This window comes from Somniosus microcephalus, chromosome 17 (genome assembly GCF_052327205.1).
Source record: "Somniosus microcephalus isolate GS21.2 chromosome 17, FLI_Smic_1.0, whole genome shotgun sequence".
In the NCBI taxonomy this organism is placed as follows: domain Eukaryota; kingdom Metazoa; phylum Chordata; class Chondrichthyes; order Squaliformes; family Somniosidae; genus Somniosus; species Somniosus microcephalus.
In genome coordinates this window covers 93,668,140-93,692,404 of record NC_141003.1, presented here as the reverse complement: position 1 = coordinate 93,692,404, position 24,265 = coordinate 93,668,140, and positions in this window count along the sequence as shown.

The following is a 24,265-nucleotide window of genomic DNA, read 5'->3' as shown; positions in this document are numbered from 1 at the left end:
CTTCTGCTTCTTCTGATTCACCCACCAGACTTCACCTTCTCCTTCTCCTTCTTCTGCTTCTTCTGATTCACCCTCCAGACTTCACCTTCTCCTTCTCCTTCTTCTGCTTCTTCTGATTCACCCTCCAGACCTCACCTTCTCCTTCTCCTTCTTCTAATTCTTCTGATTCACCCTCCAGACTTCATCTTCTCCTTCTCTTTCTTCTGCTTCTTCTGATTCACCCTCCAGACTTCACCTTCTCCTTCTCCTTCTTCTGCATCTTCTGATTCACCCTCCAGACCGCGCCTTCTCCTTCTCCTACTTCTACTTCTTCTGATTCACCCTCCAGACTTCACCTTCTCCTTCTCCTTCTTCTACTTCTTCTGATTCACCCTCCAGTCTTCACCTTCTCCTTCTCCTTCTTCTGCTTCTTCTGATTCACCCTCCAGACTTCATCTTCTCCTTCTCCTTCTTCTGCTTCTTCTGATTCACCCTCCTGACTTCACCTTCTCCTTCTCCTTCTTCTGCTTCTTCTGATTCACCCTCCAGACTTCACCTTCTCCTTCTCCTTCTTCTACTTCTTCTGATTCGCCCTCCAGACTTCACCTTCTCCTTCTACTTCTTCTGCTTCTTCTGATTCACCCTCCAGACTTCACCTTCTCCTTCTCCTTCTTCTGCTTCTTCTGATTCACCCTCCAGACTTCACCTTCTCCTTCTCCTTCTTCTGCTTCTTCTGATTCACCCTCCAGACTTCACCTTCTCCTTTTCCTTCTTCTGCTTCTTCTGATTCACCCTCCAGACTTCACCTTCTCCTTCTCCTTCTTCTGCTTCTTCTGATTCACCCTCCAGACATCACCTCCTCCTTCTCCTTCTTCTACTTCCTCTGATACACCCTCCAGACTTCACCTTCTCCTTCTTCTGCTTCTTCTGATTCACCCTCCAGACTTCACCATCTCCTTCTCCTTCTTCTACTTCTTCTGCTTCACCCTCCAGACTTCACCTTCTCCTTCTCCTTCTTCTGCTTCTTCTGATTCACCCTCCAGACTTCACCTTCTCCTTCTCCTTCTTCTGCTTCTTCTGATTCACCCTCCAGACTTCACCTTCTCCTTCTCCTTCTTCTGCTTCTTCTGATTCACCCTCCAGACCTCACCTTCTCCTTCTCCTTCTACTACTTCTTCTGATTCACCCTCCAGACTTCATCTTCTCCTTCTCTTTCTTCTGCTTCTTCTGATTCACCCTCCAGACTTCACCTTCTCCTTCTCCTTCTTCTGCTTCTTCTGATTCACCCTCCAGACTTCACCTTCTCCGTCTCCTTCTTCTTCTTCTTCTGATTCACCCTCCAGACTTCACCTTCTCCTTCTCCTTCTTCTGCTTCTTCTGATTCACCCTCCAGACTTCACCTTCTCCTTCTCCTTATTCAGCTTCTTCTGATTCACCCTCCAGACTTCACCTTCTCCTTCTCCTTCTTCTGCTTCTTCTGATTCACCCTCCAGACTTCACCTTCTCCTTCTCCTTCTTCTGCTTCTTCTGATTCACCCTCCAGACTTCACCTTCTCCTTCTCCTTCTTCTACTTCTTCTGATTCACCCTCCAGACTTCATCTTCTCCTTCTCCTTCTTCTGCTTCTTCTGATTCACCCTGCAGACTTCATCTTCTCCTTCTCCTTCTTCTGCTTCTTCTGATTCACCCTCCAGACTTCACATTCTCCTTCACCTTCTTCTACTTCTTCTGATTCACCCTCCAGACTTCACCTTCTCCTTCTCCTTCTTCTACTTCTTCTGATTCACCCTCCAGACTTCACCTTCTCCTTCTCCTTCTTCTGCTTCTTCTGATTCACCCTCCAGACTTCACCTTCTCCTTCTCCTTCTTCTGCTTCTTCTGATTCACCCTCCAGACTTCACCTTCTCCTTCTCCTTCTTCTGCTTCTTCTGATTCACCCTTCAGACTTCACCTTCTCCTTCTCCTTCTTCTGCTTCTTCTGATTCACCCTCCAGACTCACCTTCTCCTTCTCCTTCTTCTACTTCTTCTGATTCACCCTCCAGACTTCATCTTCCCTTTCTCCTTCTTCTGCTTCTTCTGATTCACCCTCCAGACTTCACCTTCTACTTCTCCTTCTTCTGCTTCTTCTGATTCACCCTCCAGACTTCGCCTTCTCCTTCTCCTTCTTCTACTTCTTCTGATTCACCCTCCAGACTTCACCTTCTCCTTCTCCTTCTTCTACTTCTTCTGATTCACCCTCCAGTCTTCACCTTCTCCTTCTCCTTCTTCTGCTTCTTCTGATTCACCCTCCAGACTTCACCTTCTCCTTCTCCTTCTTCTGCTTCTTCTGATTCACCCTCCTGACTTCACCTTCTCCTTCTCCTTCTTCTGCTTCTTCTGATTCACCCTCCAGACTTCACCTTCTCCTTCTCCTTCTTCTGCTTCTTCTGATTCACCCTCCAGACTTCACCTTCTCCTTCTCCTTCTTCTGCTTCTTCTGATTCACCCTCCAGAATTCACCTTCTCCTTCTCCTTCTTCTGCTTCTTCTGATCCACCCTCCAGACTTCGCCTTCTACTTCTCCTTCTTCTACTTCTTCTGATTCACCCTCCAGACTTCACCTTCTCCTTCTCCTTCTGCTCCTTCTTCTGATTCACCCTCCAGTCTTCACCTTCTCCTTCTCCTTCTTCTGCTTCTTCTGATTCACCCTCCAGACTTCACCTTCTCCTTCTCCTTCTTCTGCTTCTTCTGATTCACCCTCCAGACTTCACCTTCTCCTTCTCCTTTTTCTGCTTCTTCTGATTCACCCTCCAGACTTCACCTTCTCCTTCTCCTTCTTCTGCTTCTTCTGATTCACCCTCCAGACTTCAGCTTCTCCTTCTGCTTCTTCTACTTCTTCTGATTCACCCTCCAGACTTCAACTTCTCCTTCTCCTTCTTCTGCTTCTTCTGATTCACCCTCCAGACTTCACCTTCTCCTTCTCCTTCTTCTAATTCTTCTGATTCACCCTCCAGACTTCACCTTCTCCTTCGCCTTCTTCTATTTCTTCTGCTTCACCCTCCAGACTTCACCTTCTCCTTCTCCTTCTTCTGCTTCTTCTGCTTCACCCTCCAGACTTCACCTTCTCCTTCTCCTTCTTCTGCTTCTTATGCTTCGCCCTCCAGACTTCTCCTTCTTCTTCTCCTTCTTCTGCTTCTTCTGCTTCACCTCCAGACTTCACCTTCTCCTTCTCCTTCTTCTGCTTCTTCTGCTTCACTCTCCTGACTTCACCTTCTCCTTCTCCTTCTTCTACTTCTTCTGATCACCCTCCAGACTTCACCTTCTCCTTCTCCTTCTTCTGCTTCTTCTGCTTCACCCTCCTGACTTCACCTTCTCCTTCTCCTTCTTCTACTACTTCTGCTTCACCCCCCTGACTTCACCTTCTCCTTCTCCTTCTTCTGCTTCTTCTGATTCACCCTCCTGACTTCACCTTCTCCTTCTCCTTCTTCTGCTTCTTTTGATTCACCCTCCAGACTTCACCTTCTCCTTCTCCTTCTTCTACTTCTTCTGATTCACCCTCCAGACTTCACCTTCTCCTTCTCCTTCTTCTGCTTCTTCTGATTCACCCTCCAGACCTCACCTTCTCCTTCTCCTTCTTCTACTTCTTCTGATTCACCCTCCAGACTTCATCTTCTCCTTCTCCTTCTTCTGCTTCTTCTGATTCACCCTCCAGACTTCACCTTCTCCTTCTCCTTCTTCTGCTTCTTCTGATTCACCCTCCAGACTTCACCTTCTCCTTCTCCTTCTTCTACTTCTTCTGATTCACCCTCCAGACTTCACCTTCTACTTCTCCTTCTTCTGATTCTTCTGCTTCACCCTCCAGACTTCACCTTCTCCTTCTCCTTCTTCTGCTTCTTCTGTTTCACCCTCCTGACTTCACCTTCTCCTTCTCCTTCTTCTACTTCTTCTGATTCACCCTCTTGACTTCACCTTCTCCTTCTCCTTCTTCTACCTCTTCTGCTTCACCCTCCAGACTTCACCTTCTCCATCTCCTTCTTCTACTTCTTCTGATTCACCCTCCAGACTTAACCTTCTCCTTCTCCTTCTTCTGCTTCTTCTGATTCACCCTCCAGACTTCACCTTCTCCTTCTCTTCATTCTGCTTCTTCTGATTCACCCTCCAGACTTCACCTTCTCCTTCTCCTTCTTCTGCTTCTTCTGCTTCACCCTCCAGACTTCACCTTCTCCTTCTCCTTCTTCTGCTTCTTATGCTTCGCCCTCCAGACTTCTCCTTCTCCTTCTCCTTCTTCTGCTTCTTCTGCTTCACCTCCAGACTGCACCTTCTCCTTCTCCTTCTTCTGCTTCTTCTGCTTCACCCTCCTGACTTCACCTTCTCCTTCTCCTTCTTCTACTTCTTCTGATCACCCTCCAGACTTCACCTTCTCCTTCTCCTTCTTCTTCTGCTTCACCCTCCAGACTTCACCTTCTCCTTCTCCTTCTTCTGCTTCTTCTGCTGCGCCCTCCAGACTTCACCTTCTCCTTCTGCTTCTTCTGCTTCTTCTGCTTCACCCTCTAGACTTCACCTTCTCCTTCTCCTTCTTCTGCTTCTTCTGCTTCACCCTCCTGACTTCACCTTCTCCTTCTCCTTCTTCTACTTCTTCTGATTCACCCTCCAGACTTCACCTTCTCCTTCTCCTTCTTCTGCTTCTTCTGCTTCACCCTCCAGACTTCACCTTCTCCTTCTCCTTCTTCTGCTTCTTATGCTTCGCCCTCCAGACTTCTCCTTCTCCTTCTCCTTCTTCTGCTTCTTCTGCTTCACCTCCAGACTTCACCTTCTCCTTCCCCTTCTTCTGCTTCTTCTGCTTCACCCTCCTGACTTCACCTTCTCTTTCTCCTTCTTCTACTTCTTCTGATCACCCTCCAGACTTCACCTTCTCCTTCTCCTTCTTCTGCTTCTTCTGCTTCACCCTCCAGACTTCACCTTCTCCTTCTCCTTCTTCTGCTTCTTCTGCTGCGCCCTCCAGACTTCACCTTCTGCTTCTCCTTCTTCTGCTTCTTCTGCTTCACCCTCCTGACTTCAGCTTCTCCTTCTCCTTCTTCTACTACTTCTGCTTCACCCCCCTGACTTCACCTTCTCCTTCTCCTTCTTCTGCTTCTTCTCATTCACCCTCCTGACTTCACCTTCTCCTTCTCCTTCTTCTGCTTCTTCTGATTCACCCTCCAGACTTCACCTTCTCCTTCTCCTTCTTCTACTTCTTCTGATTCACCCTCCAGACTTCACCTTCTCCTTCTCCTTCTTCTGCTTCTTCTGATTCACCCTCCAGACCTCACCTTCTCCTTCTCCTTCTTCTACTTCTTCTGATTCACCCTCCAGACTTCATCTTCTCCTTCTCCTTCTGCTGCTTCTTCTGATTCACCCTCCAGACTTCAACTTCTCCTTCTCCTTCTTCTGCTTCTTCTGATTCACCCTCCAGACTTCACCTTCTCCTTCTCCTTCTTCTACTTCTTCTGATTCACCCTCCAGACTTCACCTTCTACTTCTCCTTCTTCTGATTCTTGTGCTTCACCCTCCAGACTTCACCTTCTCCTTCTCCTTCTTCTGCTTCTTCTGTTTCACCCTCCTGACTTCACCTTCTCCTTCTCCTTCTTCTACTTCTTCTGATTCACCCTCTTGACTTCACCTTCTCCTTCTCCTTCTTCTACCTCTTCTGCTTCACCCTCCAGACTTCACCTTCTCCATCTCCTTCTTCTACTTCTTCTGATTCACCCTCCAGACTTAACCTTCTTCTTCTCCTTCTTCTGCTTCTTCTGATTCACCCTCCAGACTTCACCTTCTCCCTCTCCTCATTCTGCTTCTTCTGATTCACCCTCCAGACTTCACCTTCTCCTTCTCCTTCTTCTGCTTCTTCTGCTTCACCCTCCAGACTTCACCTTCTCCTTCTCCTTCTTCTGCTTCTTATGCTTCGCCCTCCAGACTTCTCCTTCTCCTTCTCCTTCTTCTGCTTCTTCTGCTTCACCTCCAGACTTCACCTTCTCCTTCTCCTTCTTCTGCTTCTTCTGCTTCACCCTCCTGACTTCACCTTCTCCTTCTCCTTCTTCTACTTCTTCTGATCACCCTCCAGACTTCACCTTCTCCTTCTCCTTCTTCTGCTTCTTCTGCTTCACCCTCCAGACTTCACCTTCTCCTTCTCCTTCTTCTGCTTCTTCTGCTGCGCCCTCCAGACTTCACCTTCTGCTTCTCCTTCTTCTGCTTCTTCTGCTTCACCCTCCTGACTTCACCTTCTCCTTCTCCTTCTTCTACTACTTCTGCTTCACCCCCCTGACTTCACCTTCTCCTTCTCCTTCTTCTGCTTCTTCTGATTCACCCTCCTGACTTCACCTTCTCCTTCTCCTTCTTCTGCTTCTTCTGATTCACCCTCCAGACTTCACCTTCTCCTTCTCCTTCTTCTACTTCTTCTGATTCACCCTCCAGACTTCACCTTCTCCTTCTCCTTCTTCTGCTTCTTCTGATTCACCCTCCAGACCTCACCTTCTCCTTCTCCTTCTTCTACTTCTTCTGATTCACCCTCCAGACTTCATCTTCTCCTTCTCCTTCTTCTGCTTCTTCTGATTCACCCTCCAGACTTCACCTTCTCCTTCTCCTTCTTCTGCTTCTTCTGATTCACCCTCCAGACTTCACCTTCTCCTTCTCCTTCTTCTACTTCTTCTGATTCACCCTCCAGACTTCACCTTCTACTTCTCCTTCTTCTGATTCTTCTGATTCACCCTCCAGACTTCACCTTCTCCTTCTCCTTCTTCTGCTTCTTCTGTTTCACCCTCCTGACTTCACCTTCTCCTTCTCCTTCTTCTACTTCTTCTTATTCACCCTCTTGACTTCACCTTCTCCTTCTCCTTCTTCTACCTCTTCTGCTTCACCCTCCAGACTTCACCTTCTCCATCTCCTTCTTCTACTTCTTCTGATTCACCCTCCAGACTTAACCTTCTCCTTCTCCTTCTTCTGCTTCTTCTGATTCACCCTCCAGACTTCACCTTCTCCTTCTCCTCATTCTGCTTCTTCTGATTCACCCTCCAGACTTCACCTTCTCCTTCTCCTTCTTCTGCATCTTCTGATTCACCCTCCAGACTTCACCTTCTCCTTCTCCTTCTTCTGCTTCTTCTGATTCACCCTCCAGACCTCACCTTCTCCTTCTCCTTCTTCTACTTCTTCTGATTCACCCTCCAGACTTCATCTTCTCCTTCTCCTTCTTCTGCTTCTTCTGATTCACCCTCCAGACTTCACCTTCTCCTTCTCCTTCTTCTGCTTCTTCTGATTCACCCTCCAGACTTCACCTTCTCCTTCTCCTTCTTCTACTTCTTCTGATTCACCCTCCAGACTTCACCTTCTACTTCTCCTTCTTCTGATTCTTCTGATTCACCCTCCAGACTTCACCTTCTCCTTCTCCTTCTTCTGCTTCTTCTGTTTCACCCTCCTGACTTCACCTTCTCCTTCTCCTTCTTCTACTTCTTCTGATTCACCCTCTTGACTTCACCTTCTCCTTCTCCTTCTTCTACCTCTTCTGCTTCACCCTCCAGACTTCACCTTCTCCATCTCCTTCTTCTACTTCTTCTGATTCACCCTCCAGACTTAACCTTCTCCTTCTCCTTCTTCTGCTTCTTCTGATTCACCCTCCAGACTTCACCTTCTCCTTCTCCTCATTCTGCTTCTTCTGATTCACCCTCCAGACTTCACCTTCTCCTTCTCCTTCTTCTGCTTCTTCTGCTTCACCCTCCAGACTTCACCTTCTCCTTCTCCTTCTTCTGCTTCTTATGCTTCGCCCTCCAGACTTCTCCTTCTCCTTCTCCTTCTTCTGCTTCTTCTGCTTCACCTCCAGACTTCACCTTCTCCTTCTCCTCATTCTGCTTCTTCTGATTCACCCTCCAGACTTCACCTTCTCCTTCTCCTTCTTCTGCTTCTTCTGCTTCACCCTCCTGACTTCACCTTCTCCTTCTCCTTCTTCTACTTCTGCTGATTAACCCTCCAGGCTTCATCTTCTCCTTCTCCTTCTTCTGCTTCTTCTGATTCACCCTCCAGACTTCACCTTCTCCTTCTCCTTCTTCTGCTTCTTCTGATTCACCCTCCAGACTTCACCTTCTCCTGCTTCTTCTTCTTCTGATTCACCCTCCAGACTTCACCTTCTCCTTCTCCTTCTTCTGCTTCTTCTGCTTCACCCTCCAGACTTCACCTTCTCCTTCTCCTTCTTCTTCTGCTTCACCCTCCAGACTTCACCTTCTCCTTCTCCTTCTTCTGCTTCTTCTGCTTCACCCTCCTGACTTCACCTTCTCCTTCTCCTTCTTCTACTTCTTCTGATCACCCTCCAGACTTCACCTTCTCCTTCTCCTTCTTCTGCTTCTTCTGCTTCACCCTCCAGACTTCACCTTCTCCTTCTCCTTCTTCTGCTTCTTCTGCTGCGCCCTCCAGACTTCACCTTCTGCTTCTCCTTCTTCTGCTTCTTCTGCTTCACCCTCCTGACTTCACCTTCTCCTTCTCCTTCTTCTACTACTTCTGCTTCACCCCCCTGACTTCACCTTCTCCTTCTCCTTCTTCTGCTTCTTCTGATTCACCCTCCTGACTTCACCTTCTCCTTCTCCTTCTTCTGCTTCTTCTGATTCACCCTCCAGACTTCACCTTCCCCTTCTCCTTCTTCTACTTCTTCTGATTCACCCTCCAGACTTCACCTTCTCCTTCTCCTTCTTCTGCTTCTTCTGATTCACCCTCCAGACCTCACCTTCTCCTTCTCCTTCTTCTACTTCTTCTGATTCACCCTCCAGACTTCATCTTCTCCTTCTCCTTCTCCTTCTTCTGCTTCTTCTGATTCACCCTCCAGACTTCACCTTCTCCTTCTCCTTCTTCTGCTTCTTCTGATTCACCCTCCAGACTTCACCTTCTCCTTCTCCTTCTTCTAGTTCTTCTGATTCACCCTCCATACTTCACCTTCTACTTCTCCTTCTTCTGATTCTTCTGATTCACCCTCCAGACTTCACCTTCTCCTTCTCCTTCTTCTGCTTCTTCTGTTTCACCCTCCTGACTTCACCTTCTCCTTCTCCTTCTTCTACTTCTTCTGATTCACCCTCTTGACTTCACCTTCTCCTTCTCCTTCTTCTACCTCTTCTGCTTCACCCTCCAGACTTCACCTTCTCCATCTCCTTCTTCTACTTCTTCTGATCCACCCTCCAGACTTAACCTTCTCCTTCTCCTTCTTCTGCTTCTTCTGATTCACCCTCCAGACTTCACCTTCTCCTTCTCCTCATTCTGCTTCTTCTGATTCACCCTCCAGACTTCACCTTCTCCTTCTCCTTCTTCTGCATCTTCTGATTCACCCTCCAGACTTCACCTTATCCTTCTCCTTCTTCTGCTTCTTCTGATTCCCCCTCCAGACTTCACCTTCTCCTTCTCCTTCTTCTACTTCTGCTGATTAACCCTCCAGGCTTCATCTTCTCCTTCTCCTTCTTCTGCTTCTTCTGATTCACCCTCCAGACTTCACCTTCTCCTTCTCCTTCTTCTGCTTCTTCTGATTCACCCTCCAGACTTCACCTTCTCCTTCTTCTTCTTCTTCTGATTCACCCTCCAGACTTCACCTTCTCCTTCTCCTTCTTCTACTTCTTCTGATTCACCCTCCAGACTTCACCTTCTCCTTCTCCTTCTTCTGCTACTTCTGATTCACCCTCCAGACTTCACTTTCTCCTTCTCCTTCTTCTGCTTCTTCTGATTCACCCTCCAGACTTCACCTTCTCCTTCTCCTTCTTCTGCTTCTTCTGATTCACCCTTCAGACTTCACCTTCTTCTTCTCCTTCTTCTGCTTCTTCTGATTCACCCTCCAGACCTCACCTTCTCCTTCTCCTTCTTCTACTTCTTCTGATTCACCCTCCAGACTTCATCTCCTCCTTCTCCTTCTTCTGCTTCTTCTGATTCACCCTCCAGACTTCACCTTCTCCTTCTCCTTCTTCTGCTTCTTCTGATCCACCCTCCAGACTTCGCCTTCTACTTCTCCTTCTTCTACTTCTTCTGATTCACCCTCCAGACTTCACCTTCTCCTTCTCCTTCTGCTCCTTCTTCTGATTCACCCTCCAGTCTTCACCTTCTCCTTCTCCTTCTTCTGCTTCTTCTGATTCACCCTCCAGACTTCACCTTCTCCTTCTCCTTCTTCTGCTTCTTCTGATTCACCCTCCAGACTTCACCTTCTTCTTCTCCTTCTTCTGCTTCTTCTGATTCACCCACCAGACTTCACCTTCTCCTTCTCCTTCTTCTGCTTCTTCTGATTCACCCTCCAGACTTCACCTTCTCCTTCTCCTTCTTCTGCTTCTTATGATTCACCCTCCAGACTTCACCTTCTCCTTCTCCTTCTTCTGCTTCTTCTGATTCACCCTCCAGACTTCACCTTCTCCTTCTCCTTCTTCTGCTTCTTCTGATTCACCCTCCAGACATCACCTTCTCCTTCTCCTTCTTCTACTTCTTCTGATTCACCCTCCAGACTTCACCTTCTCCTTCTTCTGCTTCTTCTGATTCACCCTCCAGACTTCACCTTCTCCTTCTCCTTCGTCTACTTCTTCTGATTCACCCTCCAGACTTCACCTTCTCCTTCTTCTGCTTCTTCTGATTCACCCTCCAGACTTCACCTTCTCCTTCTCCTTCTTCTACTTCTTCTGATTCACCCTCCAGACTTCACCTTCTCCTTCTCCTTCTTCTACTTCTTCTGATTCACCCTCCAGACTTGACCTTCTCCTTCTCCTTCTTCTACTTCTTCTGCTTCTCCCTCCGGACTTCACCTTCTCCTTCTCCTTCTTCTGCTTCTTCTGATTCACCCTCCAGATTTCACCTTCTCCTTCTCCTTCTTCTACTTCTTCTGATTCACCCTCCAGACTTCATCTTCTCATTCTCCTTCTTCTCCTTCTTCTGATTCACCCTCCAGACTTCACCTTCTCCTTCTACTTCTTCTGCTTCTTCTGATTCACCCTCCAGACTTCACCTTCTCCTTCTCCTTCTTCTGCTTCTTCTGATTCACCCTCCAGACTTCACCTTCTCCTTCTCCTTCTCCTGTTTCTTCTGATTCACCCTCCAGACTTCACCTTCTCCTTCTCCTTCTTCTGCTTCTTCTGATTCACCCTCCAGACCTCACCTTCTCCTTCTCCTTCTTCTACTTCTTCTGATTCACCCTCCAGACTTCACCTTCTCCTTCTCCTTCTTCTGCTTCTTCTGATTCACCCTCCAGACTTCACCTTCTCCTTCTCCTTCGTCTACTTCTTCTGATTCACCCTCCAGACTTCACCTTCTCCTTCTCCTTCGTCCACTTCTTCTGATTCACCCTCCAGACTACAGCTTCTCCTTCTCCTTCTTCTACTTCTTCTGATTAACCCTCCAGGCTTCATCTTCTCCTTCTCCTTCTTCTGCTTCTTCTGATACAACCTCCAGACTTCACCTTCTTCTTCTCCTTCTTCTGCTTCTTCTGATTCACCCTCCAGACTTCACCTTCTCCTTCTCCTTCTTCTGCTTCCTCTGATTCACCCTCCAGAATTCACCTTCTTCTTCTCCTTCTTCTGCTTCTTCTGATTCACCCTCCAGACTTCACCTTCTCCTTCTCCTTCTTCTGCTTCTACTGATTCACCCTCCAGACTTCACCTTCTCCTTCTACTTCTTCTGCTTCTTCTGATTCACCCTCCAGACTTCACCTTCTCCTTCTTCTGCTTCTTCTGATTCACCCTCCAGACTTCACCTTCTCCTTCTCCTTCGTCTACTTCTTCTGATTCACCCTCCAGACTACACCTTCTCCTTCTCCTTCTTCTACTTCTTCTGATTCACCCTCCAGACTTCACCTTCTCCTTCTCCTTCTTCTACTTCTTCTGATTCACCCACCTGACTTCACCTTCTCCTTCTCCTTCTTCTACTTCTTCTGCTTCACCCTCCAGACTTCACCTTCTCCTTCTCCTTCTTCTACTTCTTCTGATTCACCCTCCAGACTTAACCTTCTCCTTCTCCTTCTTCTGCTTCTTCTGATTCACCCTCCAGACTTCACCTTCTCCTTCTCCTGATACTGCTCTTCTGATTCACCCTCCAGACTTCACCTTCTTCTTCTCCTTCTTCTGCATCTTCTGATTCACCCTCCAGACTTCACCTTCTCCTTCTCCTTCTTCTGCTTCTTCTGATTCACCCTCCATACTTCACCTTCTCCTTCTCCTTCTTCTACTTCTTCTGATTAAATCTCCAGGCTTCATCTTCTCCTTCTCCTTCTTCTGCTTCTTCTGATTCACCCTCCAGACTTCACCTTCTTCTTCTCCTTCTTCTGCTTCTTCTGATTCACCCTCCAGACTTCACCTTCTCCTTCTCCTTCTTGCTACTTCTTCTGATTCACCCTCCAGACTTCACCTCTCCTTCTCCTTCTTCCGCTTCTTCTGCTTCACCCTCCAGACTTCACCTTCTCCTTCTCCTTCTTCTGCTTCTTATGCTTCGCCCTCCAGACTTCTCCTTCTCCTTCTCCTTCTTCTGCTTCTTCTGCTTCACCTCCAGACTTCACCTTCTCCTTCTCCTTCTTCTGCTTCTTCTGCTTCACCCTCCTGACTTCACCTTCTCCTTCTCCTTCTTCTACTTCTTCTGATCACCCTCCAGACTTCACCTTCTCCTTCTCCTTCTTCTGCTTCTTCTGCTTCACCCTCCAGACTTCACCTTCTCCTTCTCCTTCTTCTGCTTCTTCTGCTGCGCCCTCCAGACTTCACCTTCTGCTTCTCCTTCTTCTGCTTCTTCTGCTTCACCCTCCTGACTTCAGCTTCTCCTTCTCCTTCTTCTACTACTTCTGCTTCACCCCCCTGACTTCACCTTCTCCTTCTCCTTCTTCTGCTTCTTCTGATTCACCCTCCTGACTTCACCTTCTCCTTCTCCTTCTTCTGCTTCTTCTGATTCACCCTCCAGACTTCACCTTCTCCTTCTCCTTCTTCTACTTCTTCTGATTCACCCTCCAGACTTCACCTTCTCCTTCTCCTTCTTCTGCTTCTTCTGACTCACCCTCCAGACCTCACCTTCTCCTTCTCCTTCTTCTACTTCTTCTGATTCACCCTCCAGACTTCATCTTCTCCTTCTCCTTCTTCTGCTTCTTCTGATTCACCCTCCAGACTTCACCTTCTCCTTCTCCTTCTTCTGCTTCTTCTGATTCACCCTCCAGACTTCACCTTCTCCTTCTCCTTCTTCTACTTCTTCTGATTCACCCTCCAGACTTCACCTTCTACTTCTCCGTCTTCTGATTCTTCTGATTCACCCTCCAGACTTCACCTTCTCCTTCTCCTTCTTCTGCTTCTTCTGTTTCACCCTCCTGACTTCAACTTCTCCTTCTCCTTCTTCTACTTCTTCTGATTCACCCTCTTGACTTCACCTTCTCCTTCTATTTCTTCTACCTCTTCTGCTTCACCCTCCAGACTTCACCTTCTCCATCTCCTTCTTCTACTTCTTCTGATTCACCCTCCAGACTTAACCTTCTCCTTCTCCTTCTTCTGCTTCTTTGATTCACCCTCCAGACTTCACCTTCTCCTTCTCCTCATTCTGCTTCTTCTGATTCACCCTCCAGACTTCACCTTCTCCTTCTCCTTCTTCTGCTTCTTCTGCTTCACCCTCCAGACTTCACCTTCTCCTTCTCCTTCTTCTGCTTCTTATGCTTCGCCCTCCAGACTTCTCCTTCTCCTTCTCCTTCTTCTGCTTCTTCTGCTTCACCCTCCTGACTTCACCTTCTCCTTCTCCTTCTTCTACTTCTTCTGATCACCCTCCAGACTTCACCTTCTCCTTCTCCTTCTTCTGCTTCTTCTGCTTCACCCTCCAGACTTCACCTTCTCCTTCTCCTTCTTCTGCTTCTTCTGCTGCGCCCTCCAGACTTCACCTTCTGCTTCTCCTTCTTCTGCTTCTTCTGCTTCACCCTCCTGACTTCACCTTCTCCTTCTCCTTCTTCTACTACTTCTGCTTCACCCCCCTGACTTCACCTTCTCCTTCTCATTCTTCTGCTTCTTCTGATTCACCCTCCTGACTTCACCTTCTCCTTCTCCTTCTTCTGCTTCTTCTGATTCACCCTCCAGACTTCACCTTCTCCTTCTCCTTCTTCTACTTCTACTGATTCACCCTCCAGACTTCACCTTCTCCTTCTCCTTCTTCTGCTTCTTCTGATTCACCCTCCAGACCTCACCTTCTCCTTCTCCTTCTTCTACTTCTTCTGATTCACCCTCCAGACTTCATCTTCTCCTTCTCCTTCTTCTGCTTCTTCTGATTCACCCTCCAGACTTCACCTTCTCCTTCTCCTTCTTCTGCTTCTTCTGATTCACCCTCCAGACTTCACCTTCTCCTTCTCCTTCTTCTACTTCTTCTGATTCACCCTCCAGACTTCACCTTCTACTTCTCCTTCTTCTGATTCTTCTGATTCACCCTCCAGACTTCACCTTCTCCTTCTCCTTCTTCTGCTTCTTCTGTTTCACCCTCCTGACTTCACCTTCTCCTTCTCCTTCTTCTACTTCTTCTGATTCACCCTCTTGACTTCACCTTCTCCTTCTCCTTCTTCTACCTCTTCTGCTTCACCCTCCAGACTTCACCTTCTCCATCTCCTTCTTCTACTTCTTCTGATTCACCCTCCAGACTTAACCTTCTCCTTCTCCTTCTTCTGCTTCTTCTGATTCACCCTCCAGACTTCACCTTCTCCTTCTCCTCATTCTGCTTCTTCTGATTCACCCTCCAGACTTCACCTTCTCCTTCTCCTTCTTCTGCTTCTTCTGCTTCACCCTCCAGACTTCACCTTCTCCTTCTCCTTCTTCTGCTTCTTATGCTTCGCCCTCCAGACTTCTCCTTCTCCTTCTCCTTCTTCTGCTTCTTCTGCTTCACCTCCAGACTTCACCTTCTCCTTCTCCTTCTTCTGCTTCTTCTGCTTCACCCTCCTGACTTCACCTTCTCCTTCTCCTTCTTCTACTTCTTCTGCTTCACCTCCAGACTTCACCTTCTCCTTCTCCTTCTTCTGCTTCTTCTGCTTCACCCTCCAGACTTCACCTTCTCCTTCTCCTTCTTCTGCTTCTTCTGCTGCGCCCTCCAGACTTCACCTTCTGCTTCTCCTTCTTCTGCTTCTTCTGCTTCACCCTCCTGACTTCACCTTCTCCTTCTCCTTCTTCTACTACTTCTGCTTCACCCCCCTGACTTCACCTTCTCCTTCTCCTTCTTCTGCTTCTTCTGATTCACCCTCCTGACTTCACCTTCTCCTTCTCCTTCTTCTGCTTCTTCTGATTCACCCTCCAGACTTCACCTTCTCCTTCTCCTTCTTCTACTTCTTCTGATTCACCCTCCAGACTTCACCTTCTCCTTCTCCTTCTTCTGCTTCTTCTGATTCACCATCCAGACCTCACCTTCTCCTTCTCCTTCTTCTACTTCTTCTGATTCACCCTCCAGACTTCATCTTCTCCTTCTCCTTCTTCTGCTTCTTCTGATTCACCCTCCAGACTTCACCTTCTCCTTCTCCTTCTTCTGCTTCTTCTGATTCACCCTCCAGACTTCACCTTCTCCTTCTCCTTCTTCTACTTCTTCTGATTCACCCTCCAGACTTCACCTTCTACTTCTCCTTCTTCTGATTCTTCTGCTTCACCCTCCAGACTTCACCTTCTCCTTCTCCTTCTTCTGCTTCTTCTGTTTCACCCTCCTGACTTCACCTTCTCCTTCTCCTTCTTCTACTTCTTCTTATTCACCCTCTTGACTTCACCTTCTCCTTCTCCTTCTTCTACCTCTTCTGCTTCACCCTCCAGACTTCACCTTCTCCATCTCCTTCTTCTACTTCTTCTGATTCACCCTCCAGACTTAACCTTCTCCTTCTCCTTCTTCTGCTTCTTCTGATTCACCCTCCAGACTTCACCTTCTCCTTCTCCTCATTCTGCTTCTTCTGATTCACCCTCCAGACTTCACCTTCTCCTTCTCCTTCTTCTGCATCTTCTGATTCACCCTCCAGACTTCACCTTCTCCTTCTCCTTCTTCTGCTTCTTCTGATTCACCCTCCAGACCTCACCTTCTCCTTCTCCTTCTTCTACTTCTTCTGATTCACCCTCCAGACTTCATCTTCTCCTTCTCCTTCTTCTGCTTCTTCTGATTCACCCTCCAGACTTCACCTTCTCCTTCTCCTTCTTCTGCTTCTTCTGATTCACCCTCCAGACTTCACCTTCTCCTTCTCCTTCTTCTACTTCTTCTGATTCACCCTCCAGACTTCACCTTCTACTTCTCCTTCTTCTGATTCTTCTGATTCACCCTCCAGACTTCACCTTCTCCTTCTCCTTCTTCTGCTTCTTCTGTTTCACCCTCCTGACTTCACCTTCTCCTTCTCCTTCTTCTACTTGTTCTGATTCACCCTCTTGACTTCACCTTCTCCTTCTCCTTCTTCTACCTCTTCTGCTTCACCCTCCAGACTTCACCTTCTCCATCTCCTTCTTCTACTTCTTCTGATTCACCCTCCAGACTTAACCTTCTCCTTCTCCTTCTTCTGCTTCTTCTGATTCACCCTCCAGACTTCACCTTCTCCTTCTCCTCATTCTGCTTCTTCTGATTCACCCTCCAGACTTCACCTTCTCCTTCTCCTTCTTCTGCTTCTTCTGCTTCACCCTCCAGACTTCACCTTCTCCTTCTCCTTCTTCTGCTTCTTATGCTTCGCCCTCCAGACTTCTCCTTCTCCTTCTCCTTCTTCTGCTTCTTCTGCTTCACCTCCAGACTTCACCTTCTCCTTCTCCTTCTTCTGCTTCTTCTGCTTCACCCTCCTGACTTCACCTTCTCCTTCTCCTTCTTCTACTTCTTCTGATCACCCTCCAGACTTCACCTTCTCCTTCTCCTTCTTCTTCTGCTTCACCCTCCAGACTTCACCTTCTCCTTCTCCTTCTTCTGCTTCTTCTCCTGCGCCCTCCAGACTTCACCTTCTGCTTCTCCTTCTTCTGCTTCTTCTGCTTCACCCTCCTGACTTCACCTTCTCCTTCTCCTTCTTCTACTATTTCTGCTTCACCCCCCTGACTTCACCTTCTCCTTCTCCTTCTTCTGCTTCTTCTGATTCACCCTCCTGACTTCACCTTCTCCTTCTCCTTCTTCTGCTTCTTCTGATTCACCCTCCAGACTTCACCTTCTCCTTCTCCTTCTTCTACTTCTACTGATTCACCCTCCAGACTTCACCTTCTCCTTCTCCTTCTTCTGCTTCTTCTGATTCACCCTCCAGACCTCACCTTCTCCTTCTCCTTCTTCTACTTCTTCTGATTCACCCTCCAGACTTCATCTTCTCCTTCTCCTTCTTCTGCTTCTTCTGATTCACCCTCCAGACTTCACCTTCTCCTTCTCCTTCTTCTGCTTCTTCTGATTCACCCTCCAGACTTCACCTTCTCCTTCTCCTTCTTCTACTTCTTCTGATTCACCCTCCAGACTTCACCTTCTACTTCTCCTTCTTCTGATTCTTCTGATTCACCCTCCAGACTTCACCTTCTCCTTCTCCTTCTTCTGCTTCTTCTGTTTCACCCTCCTGACTTCACCTTCTCCTTCTCCTTCTTCTACTTCTTCTGATTCACCCTCTTGACTTCACCTTCTCCTTCTCCTTCTTCTACCTCTTCTGCTTCACCCTCCAGACTTCACCTTCTCCATCTCCTTCTTCTACTTCTTCTGATTCACCCTCCAGACTTAACCTTCTCCTTCTCCTTCTTCTGCTTCTTCTGATTCACCCTCCAGACTTCACCTTCTCCTTCTCCTCATTCTGCTTCTTCTGATTCACCCTCCAGACTTCACCTTCTCCTTCTCCTTCGTCTGCTTCTTCTGCTTCACCCTCCAGACTTCACCTTCTCCTTCTCCTTCTTCTGCTTCTTATGCTTCGCCCTCCAGACTTCTCCTTCTCCTTCTCCTTCTTCTGCTTCTTCTGCTTCACCTCCAGACTTCACCTTCTCCTTCTCCTTCGTCTGCTTCTTCTGCTTCACCCTCCAGACTTCACCTTCTCCTTCTCCTTCTTCTGCTTCTTATGCTTCGCCCTCCAGACTTCACCTTCTCCTTCTCCTTCTTGTACTTCTTCTGATCACCCTCCAGACTTCACCTTCTCCTTCTCCTTCTTCTGCTTCTTCTGCTTCACCCTCCAGACTTCACCTTCTCCTTCTCCTTCTTCTGCTTCTTCTGCTGCGCCCTCCAGACTTCACCTTCTGCTTCTCCTTCTTCTGCTTCTTCTGCTTCATCCTCCTGACTTCACCTTCTCCTTCTCCTTCTTCTACTACTTCTGCTTCACCCCCCTGACTTCACCTTCTCCTTCTCCTTCTTCTGCTTCTTCTGATTCACCCTCCTGACTTCACCTTCTCCTTCTCCTTCTTCTGCTTCTTCTGATTCACCCTCCAGACTTCACCTTCTCCTTCTCCTTCTTCTACTTCTTCTGATTCACCCTCCAGACTTCACCTTCTCCTTCTCCTTCTTCTGCTTCTTCTGATTCACCCTCCAGACCTCACCTTCTCCTTCTCCTTCTTCTACTTCGTCTGATTCACCCTCCAGACTTCATCTTCTCCTTCTCCTTCTTCTGCTTCTTCTGATTCACCCTCCAGACTTCACCTTCTCCTTCTCCTTCTTCTGCTTCTTCTGATTCACCCTCCAGACTTCACCTTCTCCTTCTCCTTCTTCTACTTCTTCTGATTCACCCTCCAGACTTCACCTTCTCCTTCTCCTTCTTCTGCTTCTTCTGATTCACCCTCCTGACTTCACCTTCTCCTTCTCCTTCTTCTGCTTCTTCTGATTCACCCTCCAGACTTCACCTTCTCCTTCTCCTTCTTCTGCTTCTTCTGATTCACCCTCCAGACTTCACCTTATCCTTCTCCTTCTTCTGCTTCTTCTGATTCACCCTCCAGACCTCACCTTCTCCTTCTTCTTCTTCTACTTCTTCTGATTCACCCTCCAGACTTCATCTTCTCCTTCTCATTCTTCTGCTTCTTCTGATTCACCCTCCAGACTTCACCTTCTCCTTCTCCTTCTTCTGCTTCTTCTGATTCACCCTCCAGACTTCACCTTCTCCTTCTCCTTCTTCTGCTTCTTCTGATTCACCCTCCAGACTTCACCTTCTCCTTCTCCTTCTTCTACTTCTTCTGATTCACCCTCCAGACTTCACCTTCTCCTTCTCCTTCTTCTACTTCTTCTGATTCACCCTCCAGACTTCACCTTCTCCTTCTCCTTCTTCTACTTCTTATGATTCACCCTCCTGACTTCACCTTCTCCTTCTTCTTCTGCTTCTTCTGCTTCACCCTCCAGACTTCACCTTCTCCTTCTCCTTCTTCTGCTTCTTCTGCGTCACCCTCCAGACTTCACCTTCTCCTTCTCCTTCTTCTGCTTCTTCTGCTTCACCCTCCTGACTTCACCTTCTCCTTCTCCTTCTTCTACTTCTTCTGATTCACCCTCCAGACTTCACCTTCTCCTTCTCCTTCTTCTGCTTCTTCTGCTTCACCCTCCTGACTTCACCTTCTCCTTCTCCTTCTTCTGCTTCTTCTGCTGCGCCCTCCAGACTTCACCTTCTGCTTCTCCTTCTTCTGCTTCTTCTGCTTCACCCTCCTGACTTCACCTTCTCCTTCTCCTTCTTCTACTACTTCTGCTTCACCCCCCTGACTTCACCTTCTCCTTCTCCTTCTTCTGCTTCTTCTGATTCACCCTCCTGACTTCACCTTCTCCTTCTCCTTCTTCTGCTTCTTCTGATTCACCCTCCAGACTTCACCTTCTCCTTCTCCTTCTTCTACTTCTTCTGATTCACCCTCCAGACTTCACCTTCTCCTTCTCCTTCTTCTGCTTCTTCTGATTCACCCTCCAGACCTCACCTTCTCCTTCTCCTTCTTCTACTTCGTCTGATTCACCCTCCAGACTTCATCTTCTCCTTCTCCTTCTTCTGCTTCTTCTGATTCACCCTCCAGACTTTACCTTCTCCTTCTCCTTCTTCTGCTTCTTCTGATTCACCCTCCAGACTTCACCTTCTCCTTCTCCTTCTTCTACTTCTTCTGATTCACCCTCCAGACTTCACCTTCTCCTTCTCCTTCTTCTGCTTCTTCTGATTCACCCTCCTGACTTCACCTTCTCCTTCTCCTTCTTCTGCTTCTTCTGATTCACCCTCCAGACTTCACCTTCTCCTTCTCCTTCTTCTGCTTCTTCTGATTCACCCTCCAGACTTCACCTTATCCTTCTCCTTCTTCTGCTTCTTCTGATTCACCCTCCAGACCTCACCTTCTCCTTCTTCTTCTTCTACTTCTTCTGATTCACCCTCCAGACTTCATCTTCTCCTTCTCCTTCTTCTGCTTCTTCTGATTCACCCTCCAGACTTCACCTTCTCCTTCTCCTTCTTCTGCTTCTTCTGATTCACCCTCCAGACTTCACCTTCTCCTTCTCCTTCTTCTACTTCTTCTGATTCACCCTCCAGACTTCACCTTCTCCTTCTCCTTCTTCTGCTTCTTCTGATTCACCCTCCAGACTTCACCTTCTCCTTCTCCTTCTTCTACTTCTTCTGATTCACCCTCCAGACTTCACCTTCTCCTTCTCCTTCTTCTACTTCTTCTGATTCACCCTCCAGACTTCACCTTCTCCTTCTCCTTCTTCTACTTCTTATGATTCACCCTCCTGACTTCACCTTCTCCTTCTTCTTCTGCTTCTTCTGCTTCACCCTCCAGACTTCACCTTCTCCTTCTCCTTCTTCTGCTTCTTCTGCTTCACCCTCCAGACTTCACCTTCTCCTTCTCCTTCTTCTGCTTCTTCTGCTTCACCCTCCTGACTTCACCTTCTCCTTCTCCTTCTTCTACTTCTTCTGATTCACCCTCCAGACTTCACCTTCTCCTTCTCCTTCTTCTGCTTCTTCTGCTTCACCCTCCTGACTTCACCTTCTCCTTCTCCTTCTTCTGCTTCTTCTGATTCACCCTCCTGACTTCACCTTCTCCTTCTCCTTCTTCTGCTTCTTCTGATTCACCCTCCAGACTTCACCTTCTCCTTCTCCTTCTTCTGCTTCTTCTGATTCACCCTCCAGACTTCACCTTATCCTTCTCCTTCTTCTGCTTCTTCTGATTCACCCTCCAGACTTCACCTTCTCCTTCTTCTTCTTCTACTTCTTCTGATTCACCCTCCAGACTTCACCTTCTCCTTCTCCTTCTTCTGCTTCTTCTGATTCACCCTCCAGACTTCACCTTCTCCTTCTCCTTCTTCTACTTCTTCTGATTCACCCTCCAGACTTCACCTTCTCCTTCTCCTTCTTCTACTTCTTCTGATTCACCCTCCAGTCTTCACCTTCTCCTTCTCCTTCTTCTGCTTCTTCTGATTCACCCTCCAGACTTCACCTTCTCCTTCTCCTTCTTCTGATTCTTTTGATTCACCCTCCAGACTTCACCTTCTCCTTCTCCTTCTTCTGCTTCTTCTGATTCACCCTCCTGACTTCACCCTCTCCTTCTCCTTATTCTGCTTCTTCTGATTCACCCTCCAGACTTCGCCTTCTCCTTCTCCTTCTTCTGCTTCTTCTGATTCACCCTCCAGACTTTACCTTCTCCTTCTCCTTCTTCTGCTTCTTCTGATTCACCCTCCAGACTTCACCTTCTCCTTCTCCTTCATCTACTTCTTCTGATTCACCCTCCAGACTTCAACTTCTCCTTCTCCTTCTTCTGCTTCTTCTGATTCACCCTCCTGACTTCACCTTCTCCTTCTCCTTCTTCTGCTTTCTCTGATTCACCCTCCAGACTTCACCTTCTCCTTGTCCTTCTTCTGCTTCTTCTGATTCACCCTCGTGACTTCAGCTTCTCCTTCTCCTTCTTCTGCTTCTTCTGCATCACCCTCCAGACTTCACCTTCTCCTTCTCCTTCTTCTACTTCTTCTGATTCACCCTCCAGACTTCACCTTCTCCTTTTCCTTCTTCTACTTCTTCTGATTCACCCTCCAGACTTCACCTTCTCCTTCTCCTTCTTCGACTTCTTCTGATTCACCCTCCAGACTTCAACTTCTCCTTCTCCTTCTTCTGCTTCTTCTGATTAACCCTCCAGACTTCACCTTCTCCTTCTCCTTATTCTGCTTCTTCTGATTCACCCTCCAGACTTCACCTTTTCCTTCTCCTTGTTCTGCTTCTTCTGATTCACCCTCCAGACTTCACCGTCTCCTTCTCCTTCTTCTGCTTCTTCTGATTCACCCTCCAGACTTCACCTGCTCCTTCTCCTTCTTCTGCTTCCTCTGATTCACCCTCCAGACTTCACCTTCTCCTTCTCCTCCTTCTACTTCTTCTGATTCACCCTCCAGACTTCACCTTCTCCTTCTCCTTCTTCTGCTTCTTCTGATTCACCCTCCAGACTTCACCTTCTCCTTCTCCTTCTTCTGCTTCTTCTGATTCACCCTCCAGACTTCACCTTCACCTTCTCCTTGTTCTGCTTCTTCTGATTCACCCTCCAGACATCACCTTCTCCTTCTCCTTCTTCTGCTTCTTCTGATTCACCCTCCAGAATTCACCTTCTCCTTCTCCTTCTTCTGCTTCTTCTGCTTCACCCTCCTGACTTCACCTTCTCCTTCTCCTTCTTCTGCTTCTTCTGATTCACCCTCCTGACTTCACCTTCTCCTTCTCCTTCTTCTGCTTCTTCTGATTCACCCTCCAGACTTCACCTTCTCCTTCTCCTTCTTCTGCTTCTTCTGATTCACCCTCCAGACTTCACCTTCTCCTTCTCCTTCTTCTGCTTCTTCTGATTCACCCTCCAGACCTCACCTTCTCCTTCTTCTTCTTCTACTTCTTCTGATTCACCCTCCATACTTCATCTTCTCCTTCTCCTTCTTCTGCTTCTTCTGATTCACCCTCCAGACTTCACCTTCTCCTTCTCCTTCTTCTGCTTCTTCTGATTCACCCTCCAGACTTCACCTTCTCCTTCTCCTTCTTCTACTTCTTCTGATTCACCCTCCGGACTTCACCTTCTCCTTCTCCTTCTTCTACTTCTTCTGATTCACCCTCCAGTCTTCACCTTCTCCTTCTCCTTCTTCTGCTTCTTCTGATTCACCCTCCAGACTTCACCTTCTCCTTCTCCTTCTTCTGATTCTTTTGATTCACCCTCCAGACTTCACCTTCTCCTTCTCCTTCTTCTGCTTCTTCTGATTCACCCTCCTGACTTCACCCTCTCCTTCTCCTTATTCTGCTTCTTCTGATTCACCCTCCAGACTTCACCTTCTCCTTCTCCTTCTTCTGCTTCTTCTGATTCACCCTCCAGACTTCACCTTCTCCTTCTCCTTCATCTACTTCTTCTGATTCACCCTCCAGACTTCATCTTCTCCTTCTCCTTCTTCTGCTTCTTCTGATTCACCCTCCAGAATTTACCTTCTCCTTCTCCTTCTTCTGCTTTTTCTGATTCACCCTCCTGACTTCACCTTCTCCTTCTCCTTCTTCTACTTCTTCTGATTCACCCTCCAGACTTCACCTTCTCCTTCTCCTTTTTCTAGTACTTCTGATTCACCCTCCTGACTTCACCATCTCCTTCTCCTTCTTCTGCTTCTTCTGATTCACCCTCCTGACTTCACCTTCTCCTTCTCCTTCTTCTGCTTTCTCTGATTCACCCTCCAGACTTCACCGTCTCCTTGTCCTTCTTCTGCTTCTTCTGATTCACCCTCGTGACTTCAGCTTCTCCTTCTCCTTCTTCTGCTTCTTCTGCATCACCCTCCAGACTTCACCTTCTCCTTCTCCTTCTTCTACTTCTTCTGATTCACCCTCCAGACTTCACCTACTCCTTCTCCTTCTTCTACTTCTTCTGATTCACCCTCCAGACTTCACCTTCTCCTTCTCCTTCTTCGACTTCTTCTGATTCACCCTCCAGACTTCAACTTCTCCTTCTCCTTCTTCTGCTTCTTCTGATTAACCCTCCAGACTTCACCTTCTCCTTCTCCTTATTCTGCTTCTTCTGATTCACCCTCCAGACTTCACCTTTTCCTTCTCCTTGTTCTGCTTCTTCTGATTCACCCTCCAGACTTCACCGTCTCCTTCTCCTTCTTCTGCTTCTTCTGATTCACCCTCCAGACTTCACCTGCTCCTTCTCCTTCTTCTGCTTCCTCTGATTCACCCTCCAGACTTCACCTTCTCCTTCTCCTCCTTCTACTTCTTCTGATTCACCCTCCAGACTTCACCTTCTCCTTCTCCTTCTTCTGCTTCTTCTGATTCACCCTCCAGACTTCACCTTCTCCTTCTCCTTCTTCTGCTTCTTCTAATTCACCCTCCAGACTTCACCTTCTCCTTCTCCTTGTTCTGCTTCTTCTGATTCACCCTCCAGACATCACCTTCTCCTTCTCCTTCTTCTGCTTCTTCTGATTCACCCTCCAGACTTCACCTTCTC